Source organism: Vulpes vulpes, chromosome 16 (assembly GCF_048418805.1).
Source record: "Vulpes vulpes isolate BD-2025 chromosome 16, VulVul3, whole genome shotgun sequence".
Lineage (NCBI taxonomy): Eukaryota > Metazoa > Chordata > Mammalia > Carnivora > Canidae > Vulpes > Vulpes vulpes.
In genome coordinates, this window is record NC_132795.1 from 54,066,312 (window position 1) to 54,080,282 (window position 13,971).

Here is a 13,971-nt window from a genome sequence, read left to right on the forward strand (position 1 = left end):
CAATAGCCACCTCAGTGCATTGCCACTAAGAGCCTTGCTTGTTGTTAGGGACTACCTGATTGACCAAACTCTCTGCAGAAATCAATACTCACTCTCACTACTCTATCTACTAATCCCAACAAAAAGTAGAAGATACTAGCTTTGCCGAGACCCTACACAATTCACTTCATCCCTCAAGGCCTTAGTTTTTTGCACCTAGAACAGATGAAATCTCAGCCTCATTCCCACTTCAGAACAGTGCTGTGAGGGGCTGACATGCACGAAAGGTCATGTGTAAACTCTGGAGAGCTCCCCCACACTGGTAGGCTTACCCCAGAGACGGACTTCAAAGGCGAGGACATTATGTAGCACTCATTCATGAACCCAACAAATCCCACAATGTAAGATGATTACATTATGGGTGATCTCTGCCTCCCAAATAAGAATAAAACAGCCGTTACTTATTAAGCCCTGCTCCAGTGTCAAGCACTTTCTGTGCCTAGTTTTGAATTCCTGTGCCATTCTGGTCTTACAGATGCAGGAACTGCAGACCAGGGACGTTAAGTCACATACTGGTAAGTGGTGAGCAGGGAATCCGGGATGCAAGTTCAGGTCTGTCTCCTGAGATGGATCAGTTCCCCTGACTTCTGCTACTCTCTCACCTCTCACAGCCCCCCTTTCTCACTGAAGGTGGCACAGTATGATGGTTTGTCTGGATTGAATATCTGTACCCTGCCCAACCCTGCACCACCACTGAGCTGCTGTGGCCCTGGACAAGTTACTTAGCCTCCCCAAGCCTTAGTTTCTCCATAGAGAAAATTGAGATAAACTTCATAGTGTTACTATTCAATAAAATAGCCTACACTGGATTTTGGCACAGAGCCTATTCACTACATGTTACACTGTATTATTTTCCTTCATAGAGGAGACAGGTGCAGAGTGAGATGTGAAGCTGTGTTCTTCCTCTGGATGCTGGATGTCTCTTCTTTCACTTACCACACAGTTTTAAAAGCTCTTTTGGGGCAGCCCAGGTGGCTCAGTGGTTTAGTGCTGCCTTCAGCCCAGGGCGTGATCCTGGAGACCTGTGATCAAGTCCCACGTTGGGCTCCCTGCATGGAGCCTGCTTCTCCCTCTACCTGTGTCTCTGCCTCTCTCTCTCATCTCTGTGTATTCTCATGAATAAATAAAATCTTAAAAAAAAATGGAAAAAAAAGCTCTTTGGTTGAATATTTTTCAGAAGATTTAGCTCGGCTGGGCCTTTCACATTCTTGACCATCTTCTCATGTATTCCAGTGGCCATACAATTTCTAAGCCCTCCAGCTTTCCCCAACTTATTCTAAAAATCTACGCTGATGTCTTTTGGTGCATCTCTGCCTTCTCTCCTGCAGATGACTTGCAATCTCTCAGAATTTGCCTAGGAAAGCCTCTCATCTCTCTACTTATAAGGTCCTGGAGGTGGGATCTCTTCTATTTGGTCTCTCAGTGATTCTGAATTTGCCTTCCTCAAAGGCACAGAATATGTTGAACTTCATTGGCCAGTAAAAAAAAAAAAAAACTAAAGGGATCTGCCACAGTGCCTTTGCACATGCTGTTTGTGCAGCTCAGAATGTTCTCTGCCTACCCTCATTCCTAATCTGCTCTTTGCCTAGATCATTCCCATTGATCCTTCAAATTCCAAATTAACAGGGACAGGGAATCCTTCCTGAACTCCCAGCCCAACCAAAGCCTCCTATTATCTATGCCTACTTGCTACTTCTTGACATTCATTTGTGAGATGGTATCTGTCTCCATTGGTGTGTAAGTTCCACTGAGGAGGGATGTGTCAGTTTATTCATAATAAATTTCCCATGCCTGAACACTAGGTCTGATATACGTACTACATAAGTATCAATTAAACTATTATTCTTGGGATCCCTGGGTGGCGCAGCGGTTTAGCGCCTGCCTTTGGCCCAGGGCGCGATCCTGGAGACCCAGGATCGAATCCCACGTCGGGCTCCCGGTGCATGGAGCCTGCTTCTCCCTCTGCCTATGTCTCTGCCTCTCTCTCTCTCTCTCTCTCTCTGTGACTATCATAAATAAATAAATAAATAAATAAATAAATAAATAAATAAATAAAAATTAAAAAAAAAAAAAAACTATTATTCTTGCTTCTGCTTGGCCAACTAGCTCTTCCATTTTGAACAGGGTTAAACACAGAGCAGATCTGGTTAACCTTGTGAGAGCAAATAGTTAACAAGACAAATCAATAATTTACCAGTCTCAGATGCTCTTGGTTACAGTATAAACACTGTAACAACACTTTTTTTTTTCTTAAGTAGGCACTACACCCAGTGTGGACCCAACACAGGGCTTGAACTCACGACCCTGAGATCAAGACCTGAGCCAAGATCAAGAGTCAGGTGCTTAACCACTTACCAGAGGCTTAACTGAGCCATCCAGGAATTCACAGGTTCAGTGTTTTTGAAAGACAATTAGGTAATATTTATTGAAATGTAAAATGTTTGTATCTTCTAACTAGCTTTCCCCAATTCCAGAAAGCTAGCTCACATAAATGAACACAGATAGGCAAGGATATTCTCTGCAGCACTTTTTTTAAATTAACTTTTTCAGAAGATTTTATTTATTCATGAGAGACACACAGAGAGAGAGAGAAGCAGAGAAATAGGCAGAGGGAGAAGCAGGCTCCCTGTAGGGAGCCCTATGAGGGACCTGATTCCAGGACCCCAGGATCACGCCCTGAGCTGAAGGCAGACACTCAACCACTGAGCCACCCAGGCATCCCTGCAGCACCATTCTTAAGAGAACAACCCAACTGTCCAAAAAATAGGGCACTGATTGAATAAATTCTGGTTCATTCACCAAGGAATACCATCTTACAGCCATTTAAAAAGAATTAACTAGGGCAGCACAGGTGGCTCAGTGGTTTAGCGTTGCCTTTAGCCCAGGGCATGATCCTGGAGACCCGAGATCGAGTCCCATGTCAGGCTCCCTGCATGGAGCCTCCTTCTCCCTCTGCCTGTGTCTCTGCCTCTCTCTCTCTCTGTCTCTCATGAATAAATAAATAAAATCTTTAAAAAAAAAAAAAAGAATTAACTAGAGGGGTGCTTGGCTGGCTTCTGTGACTCGATCTCAGTGTCATGAGTTTGAGCTCCATGTTGGGTATAGAGTTTACTTAAGTAATTAAAAACTTTTTTAAAAAAGGAAAGAATTAGAGGTGGTGGTCCTATAACACTGTGAATGTAATTAATGCCACTGAATTGAATACTTAAATAAAAAAAAAAAGAATACTTAAATATGGTTAAAATGTCAACATTTATGTTACATATTTTACCTTTTAAAAAAATAATAAGGTAGATCTACCTTTACTGGGAGAGAAAAACTTCCAGGACACATTCAGGGAAAAAATAAGTAGAAGATTGCATTATAATAGGAGTTCATTTCTATATAATTGTAAATAACAATTCACACATATAGATATGTTTTAAAAATGATATGTCTGAACTGTGCATAGCAATTATCTCTTTTTTTTTTTTTAATTTTTTATTTATTTATGATAGTCATACAGAGAGAAAGAGAGAGAGGCAGAGACACAGGCAGAGGGAGAAGCAGGCTCCATGCACCGGGAGCCTGATGTGGGATTCGATCCCGGGTCTCCAGGATCACGCCCTGGGCCAAAGGCAGGCGCCAAACCGCTGCGCCACCCAGGGATCCCGGAATTATCTCTAAGAATTAGAATTATGGGCACTTTTACTTTCTAGGCCAAGTATTTCTCTCTCTCTTTTTAAGATTTTATTTATTTATTCATGAGAGACACACAGAGAGAGAGAGAGAGAGGCAGAGACACAGGCAGAGGGAGAAGCAGGCTCCACGCAGGGAGCCCGACACAAGACTTGATCCCAGGACTCCAGGATCACACCCTGGGCTGAAGGCAGGCACCAAACCGCTGAGCCACCCAGGGATCCCTTCTATAACTTTTAAATGTAATGTGATATATAGGATATAGGAGCTCCTTTTGTAACCAAGAAAAAAGAATGAGCAAGGCAAACAGGTGCAGAAAGCATGTGGACTGTGAAGTGGTGTTAATACAATCATTTACTGGCAATTTGACAATCAACAATTTTTTAAAAAATAAACACTTGTTTCAGAGATTTACAGGAATTTATCATTAATAAGGAAGACACAGGGACGCCTGGGTGGCTCAGTCAGTTAAGTGATTGCCTTCGGGCTCAGGTCATGATCCCAGGGTCCTAGGATGGAGCCCTGTGTGTGGGGTTCCCTGCTCAGCGAGGAGTCTGCCTCTCCCTCTCTCTGCCCCTCCTCCCCCCCTCCTGCACTTTCTGTCAAATAAAATCTTAAAAAAAAAAAATTAGGGGACGCCTGGGTGGCTCAGCAGTTGAGCATCTCCCTTCGGCTCAGGGTATGATCCCGAGGTCCTGGGATCAAGTCCTGCATCAGGCTCCCTGTAGGGTTCTCCCTCTGCCTATGTCTCTGCCTCTGTGTCTCTCATGAATAAGTAAAATTAAAAAAAAAAAAAAAAGGAAGAGGGAAAAAAAATACCTTTATACTAGAAGGGCAACCATTACCTTAACCCAGAGATCAAGCTTAGCATTACCAATAGCAAGAGTACGTGACACTCATCTCCCTGGTGGGACAGCAACACCTAAGAAGAATTCTTGTCAGGGTGCCTGACTGGCTCAGTCAGTAGAGCATGAGACACTTGATCCTGGGGTCATGGATTCAAGCCCCACCCCAGGGGCAGAATTTACTTAAAAAAATAAATACGAAGGAAAAAAGAATTCTTGTTCAAAAAATGTTTAACCTGAATCTAAACAGGCACTGGGACCTTAGCCACAGCCTAAGGGGAAATCATGGAAAGAAACGACAATCAATCAAATCCAGGATGTGGACTTTCTACAAGAAAACTGGCCTGGTATCTTTGAAAAGTCAACATGACAGGGAAAACAAGGTGTATGGGAGGTGGGGGTTGAGAGTGTTCTAGAGTAAGAAAGACCTTTAAAAGAGTAAAACCAATACAATGTGTAAATTTTTTTATTACATCCTGATTTGGAAAAAGACCACTACCAAAGACATTTTTGGGAGAACAGACAATGGCATTATAGTTCCATAGCTAACTAACTTATTAAGAAACAAATGTTGTAAGTTTTTAGGAATGAGGTGTCACAATGCCTTCAATTTCTTTTGAAATGGTCAAGAATAATAAAAAAATAATAAAAAAATACATAGTGAAGCAAGTAAAACAAAATGTTACTAACTGTTCAGACAAGATGGTAGGCACATATATGGGTGTTCTTGCTACTACTTTTTACTTTTCTTTATGTGTAAAATTTTATAACAAAAAAATACTTTGAGAAAGACACCAATTATGGTTTAAATTTCCTTCTTTTTTAAGTAATCTCTACCCCCAACGTGGGGCTCAAACTCACCACCCCAAGATCAAGAGTTGCATGCTCCACCTATTAAGCCAGCCAGGCACCCCTAATATTTCTTATAATTAGAAAAAAATATAACTGTTAATTTTTAATTAAAAATTAAATGCTCAAAACCAAAAATAAATATTCTTGCAGACTGCTTGCTGTGGAGTAAAAGCAAACTGATCTTTTTCATAAAACAGTTTGTCAGTATGAAACCCACAGGAATATCCTTACCCTCTGACCCAGCAATTCCATATCTTTTGTTTTTTAAGATTTTTATTTATTTATTCATGAGACAGAGAGAGAAGCAGAGACATAGGCAGAGAGAGAAGCAGGCTCCATGCAGGGAGCCTGATGTGGGACTCGATCCCAGATCTCGGGATCACACCCTGAGCCAAAGGCAGATGCTCAACCACTGAGCCACCCAGGCGTCCCCCGCATTCTATATCTGAAAATCTATCCTTGAGAAATAATTCTAAACATGAAAATGATACTGTATGAAAAAAAATTAAAAAAAAAAAGAAAATGATACTGTATGCATTGAGTAGTTCACTGCATTACTACTTATAGCCCCTAAAACTAAAAGCAACTTAACATGTTTAATTTCTATGGGTAGGAATTATAGTTTTAAATACTAAGTAGCAACACAGGAAAGTGTCTGTGATATAATAATAAATGAAAACACCGTCTACAATGCTAAAACTCATGTTCACAGGGGGAAAAAGACCAAAAGGAAATGCACTATCATAAAAAATGTTTGGGTTAAGTGGGAAATTTTTCTTATATTTTTATATATTCTTATATTTTTCTTTTCCTATAATTCTGCAAATTTGTATTAAGGTGATGTGTAGCTGAAAAGATAGCAAGCTGTTTTCAGCTGGCGTAGAGGGAGCTGAAATCCCCTAGTGTCACTGTATTTTTGTCCTTGAACTCTAATTTTGCAATCCAACATTCCGATGAGGGCACCACGCTCAGACAGCCAAAGAGCCATGGTGTGCCTGCCCCATGGGCTACTTCCTCATGTGTGGATCAAACAGAGAGCCCCCCACATGACAAGAAGGAACATTTGGGGAATGGGAGTCCAGAGATCTGGCCTCCTAGCTAGGCCACTAGGTACCCTTGCAGTAATCTCACTTTTCTGTGTCTCCCTTTCCCCATCTATGAAATGGGAGAAGTGGATCATTCCAGCTGCATCAAAGCCACCTGAGAGGTTTCAGCTTCTAGGCCCTACCACTCCCAGACCTCTCCATCAGAATCACCTGGGGTAGAGCCTAAGCCTCGGTAAAGACTACCAAGTCACTCTGATATTGCCATGTCTGGCAACCACTGGACTAGATATTCTCCAAAGTTCTTTCCAGCTCAGAGATTCTATAAATATTCCTCCCCAGCAAGCAGGTTCTCAGATAAACCCGTGTATTCCCCAAAGGCCCAGAGGAAAATGTAGCAATGTCAGAATAGATCTATCTGTACCAGGGAAGAAAACCCCCAGAGTTTAGGCTTTTCCAAATTAGCCATAGCCTTCGCCTTCATTTACACACAGGTGAGGATGCAACACTATGTATGTACGCGCACATAAAATGCAACCCAGCATGGTGTCACAGAAAGTGAAACGGATTTAGAACGCTACATGCTTATTATTGGCCGCCTCGACTGACCAAACTGCTTACTCTTTCTATTTTAAAATATTAATAAGGAAGAATAACCTCTGTCTAGACTACCTCATTTAACAAACAACGAATACCTTCCTAGGTGCCAAACACTGTTACCACATGGTTCCCACCCCTTCCAAGTTAAGGCCCATGGAATAAAATACCTTATTTTTTGGACATTACAGCTAGGTAAACAGATCAGCGAGCCGCTGGGAGGCAATGGTGGGGGTGGGGAGGTGGGGGGGAGGTCAGGATCTCCGCACACCTATGTCCCATGTGGTACAGCGTGCCTGAGGAAAGCTTAGCTATACCCACTAAATTCCACCACCACCACACTGTCCCTACGGGCAGGATCACAATCTGGTAGGATAAGGCAGACATGAAAACAAAAAGGGTGTTAGTATTAAAGTTGCTACTGAAGACATGAGGTCTATCTACTGTGGCTAGTGCATATAAATCACACCATAGGGGCTCTTTGTGTCTTCCTTTTTTCCCTTAGCATTCTAGATTATCTTTTCTTGAAGGCAAAAATCTTACTCCATTCATTTCATGATCCAATGACAGGTCAGGATAGGGCAATTTGAACAACACCTGAGAGAACTCACAATTTAGAGAGTTACAAATGTCAGGGTCAAATAACCCTAAGAAATGACTGGTTCACGATCACCCTGGGCCTTTGCTGAGCATCATCAGGCTCTCTACCATGGTTCTGTTCAGTCTGTGGTGCCAGAGGCACCCAGGCCTCAGCCACCTACTTGGTGCCTCTCTGTGCACAGCTATCCACCAAGAAAATTGGAAAAATAAAGACAACATAAGCAAATTTTTTAAAAAGTCAAATTTATTAAATTTAAAACATGTCTTTTGTTCTGAATCTTGCCTTCCTATACCTTCATGTTAAAAAAAAGGCCCTTTAAGTAATGATGCTAATAGTGGAAAATGGTTTGTTTGGCACACCAGTGGGGGAGGTGTTGTTTTGGTTTCCTTGATGAGATTTAACACCTGCAACCTCATGTTGATCCCCTCAATTGTGTGCACATTCTGGGCTGTCATGCAACTTGTCCAGAACACAACTATTTGGGGGGTTTCGGGGGGCAGGTACAATCACTGGAGAAGATATGAGGAAGAAAAAGCTAAGATTTTAATTTTACCCTCAGGATCGCAGTAGCAGCCAGAAATATGAGAACTGATGAGCACAGCTGACTGGGGAAAACCATCTCTCTTCACTGCCATTCTGTCCCTTTTCCCTCCTACCACCAAACCTTATTCACTCATATTTATTCATTCATCTGTCCGTCAAATAGTTACTGAGTGACTGTGGGTGCCAGGCCCTCTTCTAGGCACTGAGAATACAGCAATGAACAAAACAATCTTCTTGGGCCTGACATTCCCCAGCCTTTGAGAAAGTCAGATGGAGAGACAGAGACAGAGAAAAAAGTAAAACCTCTGTCAGATGTTGGTAAGCATCATGAAAGAGGATGAAGCATGAGTGATGGGAAAAAGAGCCAGGGCAGTGTGGGGAGGTGCAATTTAAAATAGGATAGTTGGGAAAGGTTTCTATGAGAAGGTGACATTGAACAATGACCTGACAAAAGGTACAAGCCAACCTACAGAATGAAGGAAAAGCATCTCCTACAGAAAACCCAAGGGTCCTCTAAAGTGAGGTGGTAACTTTTGTTTTCAAAGAACAGCAAAGAGATATTTCTACACCCACATTGATAACAGCATTGTTCACAACAGTCAAAAAGTGGCAGCAACCCAAGTATCTATCGATGGATGAATGGATAAAGTGTGATGCATACATATAATGGAATACTCCTTGAAAAGAAATTTTGGAGCGCCTGGTTGGCTCAGCCAATGGATTAAATAAATAAAAGATTTTAAGTAATCTCTCCACCCAACTCAACATAGGGCTCGAATTCACAACCCTGAGAACAAGAGTTGCATGCTCCACTGAGTCAGCCAGGCGTCCTTGAAAAGAGTTTTAAAAGTCTGAAAAATCCTGACACATGCTACAACGTGGGTGAACCTTGAAGGCATTATGCTAAGTGGAATAAGCCAGTCACAAAAGTACAAATACTTTATGAATTCCAGTTACATGTGGTACCTGGAATAAACAAATGGATAGAAAGTAGATGGTAGTTGCCAGGGCCTGGAGGAAGAGGGAAATAGGGAGTTAGTGTCTAAATGGGGACAGAGTTTCAGTACAGGACAATGAAAAAAAAGCTCTGGAGATGGTAAGTGGTGATGGCTGCCCAACCATGCGAGGTACTTGATGCCACTGAACTATATACTTAAAATGGTTAAAATGGTAATTTTATTTATTTATTTATTTTTTGGTAATTTTAAAATTAAAAAACAAAACAAACAGCAAAGAAGCCAGCGTGGCCAGAGCAGAATAAACAAGGGGGAATGTGGTAAGAGATAAGAACAAGGATTCAGGGATCCCTGGGTGGCGCAGCGGGGGATCCCTGGGTGGCGCAGCGGTTTAGCTCCTGCTTTTGGCCCAGGGCGCGATCCTGGAGACCCGGGATCGAATCCCACGTTGGGCTCCTGGTGCATGGAGCCTGCCTCTCTCTCTCTCTCTCTCTCTGTGTGTGACTATCATAAATAAATAAAAATTAAAAAAAAAAAAACTTTAAAAAAGAACAAGGATTCAAATTGTATAGGATCTTGCAGAATTGACTAAAGATTCTGACTTTACTCTGAGCGAAAAGCTAATGAAGAATTCTGAACAGGAATCATTGCTCCAACTTCTTCCCAAGGATCCTTCTGGCTGCTCCATGTAAAACAGAAGGCAGCAGGGGGACCAGGTTGCAGACTAGTGTAACAGCCCCATGAAAGATGATGGTGACATGGACCAGAGTTAGAGTGGTGGAGGCAGTGAGAAGGGGCTAGAGTCTGGATTTATGCCGAAGGCAGTAACAGTTAAGATTTGCTGAGAGAGGGGATCCCTGGGTGGCTCAGCGGTTTAGCACCTGCCGTGGCCCAGGGTGCAGTCCTGGAGTCCCGGGATTGAGTCCTGTGCCAGGCTCCCGGCATGGAGCCTGCTTCTCCCTCTGCCTGTGTCTCTGCCTCTCTCTATTTCTATCATGAATAAATAAAAATCTTAAAAAAAAAAAAAAAAAAAAAAGATCTGCTGAGAGATTGGCCAAGGGATGTGAGAAAAGAGTCAAGAATGACACTGGGGGGACGCTTGGGTGGCTCGGCGGTTGAGTGTCAGCCTTTGGCTCAGGACGTGATTCCGGAGTGCTGGGATCGGGTTCCGCATCAGGCTTCCTACATGGAACCTGCTTCTCCCTCTGCCTATGTCTCTGCCTCTCTGTGTCTCTCATGAATAAATAAATAAAATCTTTAAATAAAAAAATAAAAAAAAAAGGACACTGGAGTTTGGGCCTGAGTAACTGGAAGAATGGAGTTGCTACATGCTGAAATGGGGAAGGCAAGAGAAGAACAGACTTGAAGAGGAGAGCAGGAGTTTGCTTCTGGAGAGGACACTTGAGTAGAGATGTCAACTAAACAGTGGGATTCTTATCCTAGGCCCCACTCCTTTAGAACTCTTAAGTATTTTAAGATTTTATTAATTTGACAGAAAGAGCACATAAGCAGGGGAAGCAGCAGGCAGAGAGAGGGAGAAGCAGACTCCCCACTGAGCAGAGAACCTGATGCAGGGCTCGATCCCAGGACCCTGAAATCATGACTTGAGCCGTGTCTCAACTGACTGAGACACCCAGATGCCCCGAATCCTGCTAATTAATTGTTCATCCAGAATCACTGATTATCATAGAAACCCAGGTAAGCCCAGATCACCAAGTATTTTACTTCATTTGACAGATGAAGAAATGAAAGCTCGAGGTCACATACCTAGTTAACAATGGTTAGTGGGCAGCCTGGGTGGCTCAGCAGTTTAGCGCTGCCTTCAGGCCAGGGCCTGATCCTGGAGACCCAGATCGAGTCCCACATCAGGCTCCCTGCATGGAGCCTGCTTCTCCTTCTGCCTGTGTCTCTGCCTCTCTCTGTGTGTGTCTCTCATTAATAAATTTTTTTTTTTTAAGTGATTAGGAAAACTGAATCAGCTCAATTCTCAAGTCAGCGCTATTTCTGCCATACTACTTCCCTAATTTAAACTAAAGTGTTACTGATTCCTTCAACAAATACTTACCAAGTCCAAGAATTTATACTGTGGTGCCTAAATTAATGAGATAAGCAAGATAGGCACTTCCCTGCCCATGCTGACTTTATAATTTAAGGAAGAAATGGATACAAAGTAATCATTTGAAGGACCATATAAGCAGCTACATGAGGGAAAAGTACTATGAAAGGAAAGCTAATCAGTTATAATAGTAGAAAGCAAGAGAACTTATTAAACTAGACTAGGAGAAGGGCTTCTCCAAGAAAATAATATTTAGTCTAAGAACTGAAACATGGGCAGCCCCGGTGGCGCAGGGGTTTGGCGCCGCCTTGCAGCCTGGGGTGTGATCCTGGAGACCTGGGATTGAGTCCCACATCGGGCTCCCTGCATGGAGCCTGCTTCTCCCTCTGCCTGAGTCTCTGCCTCTCTCTCTCTCTGTGTCTATGAATAAATAAATACAATCTTAAAAAAAAAAAAAAATAAGGGCAGCCCAGGTGGCTCAGTGGTTTAGTGCTGCCTTTGGCCCAGGGCATGATCCTGGGGTCCCGGGATCGAGTCCCACATCGTGCTCCCTGCATGGAGCCTGCTTCTCCCTCTGCCTGTGTCTCTGCCTCTCTTTCTCTGTCTCTCATGAATAAATAAAATCTTTAAAAATAAAATGAAAATAATAAATAAATAAATAAACAAATAAACAAACAAACAAACAAACAAACTGAAACATTATAGGAGTTAGCCAGGCAAATCAAATAGCGTTTAGCGGAAGGAATCCAAGGAAACCTGCAGGCACAGATCAGCATGTGCAAAGGCCCCAAGTCAGGAAACCACCTGTAACTGAAAACAGAGAAAGCCGGCTTGGCTGGAACAAAGTGAGCCAAGTGCAGCAGGAATGGCAGAAAATAAGGCTAAGAGGTAAAAAGGAGCCAGGTATCATGAGGGACCTTATAGGAAGAAAAAAGTACCCTAGGAGAAAAGTACCCTAGCAACATGGGACAACAGCTCCTCTGAGTCTTGCCAGAACATCTTGCGATCCTCCTGGAACACTAGATGGGAGGCCTCTAGAGGAGCTGCTGTGAGGTCATCTCCCACTTGCTTCCTTATCTCCTCTGGGAGGCTGTTATGAGACAGTTTCTCCTGTCTCCCAGAATCTGATGAGGTATGAAGCTTTCTGCTCCAGATCCTACAGACCTGAGCTGCAGAATGTAAACCCGCTGAGTTGAAACAGCACACCCACAACTTGTGTGCAGTCATCAGCATCTTTTGCTTTAATGTTGTCCATTTTGGTGTGTGGGACCAGGACCCAGGGAGCTGGCACCTTCAGCTTGTTCTTCTTGTCTGTGTTAGTCATGAACTATCTGTATATGAGTGCCTCATTGTACCTTTACCGATCCAAGGCCTTGACCATGTCTTGTTAAGTGTGTGTGACCTTTATGGTAGGACATGTTAAATGTTTAACTTGATCCTAAAAGCAGTGGGAAGCCACAGAAGGTTTAAGCAGGATTGTGACTGGACCATATTTGCATTAAAAAAAAAAAATCACTGTGGCTGCTAAGTAGATAATGCATTCAACAGGGGCAAAGAGAGAATAGGTTGATGGTGGCTTATCATGTAACTTCTTTCCTAGGAAGGAGGTCTTTATGCATTTTAACACTGTAACACCAATTATGTGCCAAACAATAAGAAATAGACACCAAGAAGAGAAAGTCCCTAAGTTAATATACTTAGTCTGACCAAGATCAGCATGTAAATGCAACCAACTGTCACCTATGCCAAAAAGGAAGCACATACCAGAGGCAAGCGTGCTGTAGAGGGAGCAATAATGAACTCCACTTGGGATGCTAGGACAGGGTTTCACAGAGCAGGGCTGCGGGGAGGATAACAGGAGTCTGCAAGGCACTCAAAAAGGACAGACAGTATGTAAAAAGATACAGAATCATCAAGTCAAGTGTGTAAAAGCTATTAAGCACTCAAAATGGGAAGATATAACAGACAAAGTGGGAAATGGTGGAAGGTCAGGCTGGGTGTGGTTCACTATCCTATAACTTGAATTATAACCCGTGGTTTACAAGCACACAGTGAAAAGAACTTAGCTCTAGCTCCAAAGGCCAGTTCTACCATTTACTAGCTGTGTGATCTCAAGCAGGCTTCACCTTTGAACCCAGTTTCCTCATTTGGAAAAAAGGAATAATAGCTGGAGTATTATGGAAGCTAAGAAAGGATATGAATGGGTTCCCCTCAAATAGAAATTATTATGCAAAATGCTACAAGTGATTTTTTAAAAATATCATTTACGAGAGTTTTTCCAGCCATTTTATTATTTTTTTTTTTAATTTTTATTTATTTATGATAGTCACACACAGAGAGAGAGAGAGAGGCAGAGACACAGGCAGAGGGAGAAGCAGGCTCCATGCACCAGGAGCCCAACATGGGATTCGATCCCAGGTCTCCAGGATCGCGCCCTGGGCCAAAGGCAGGCGCCAAACCGCTGCGCCACCCAGGGATCCCTTTCCAGCCATTTTAAAGAGTAGGCCACATTTCATGGAGAAAATTTACAAAACACATAAAATACAATTTTACAGACTCCTTGAAGCTCATCCTAGGGATATCTACCACTACCACTTTCCCTCCCACCAGACTTCCTGGCCGACGCCAGGTACCCAGTGTATTTAATACACAGTGACTCCTAGAGAGGCAGGAAACACTCATTCCATGCCAAATCTACCTCTCCTCACAGTCCCTGGCACCACAGTACCCACACCTATAACCCACAATGAACAGGTGTTGT

The 13,971-nt window shown here is 42.8% G+C and overlaps 1 protein-coding gene across 2 annotated transcripts in view; it reads right to left on the bottom strand.

The window, feature by feature from the left end:
- Positions 1-13,971, bottom strand: part of ACO2 (aconitase 2) — a 53,156-nt gene that overhangs the window by 26,762 nt on the left and 12,423 nt on the right. The gene's annotated exons all lie outside the window — the stretch shown is intronic.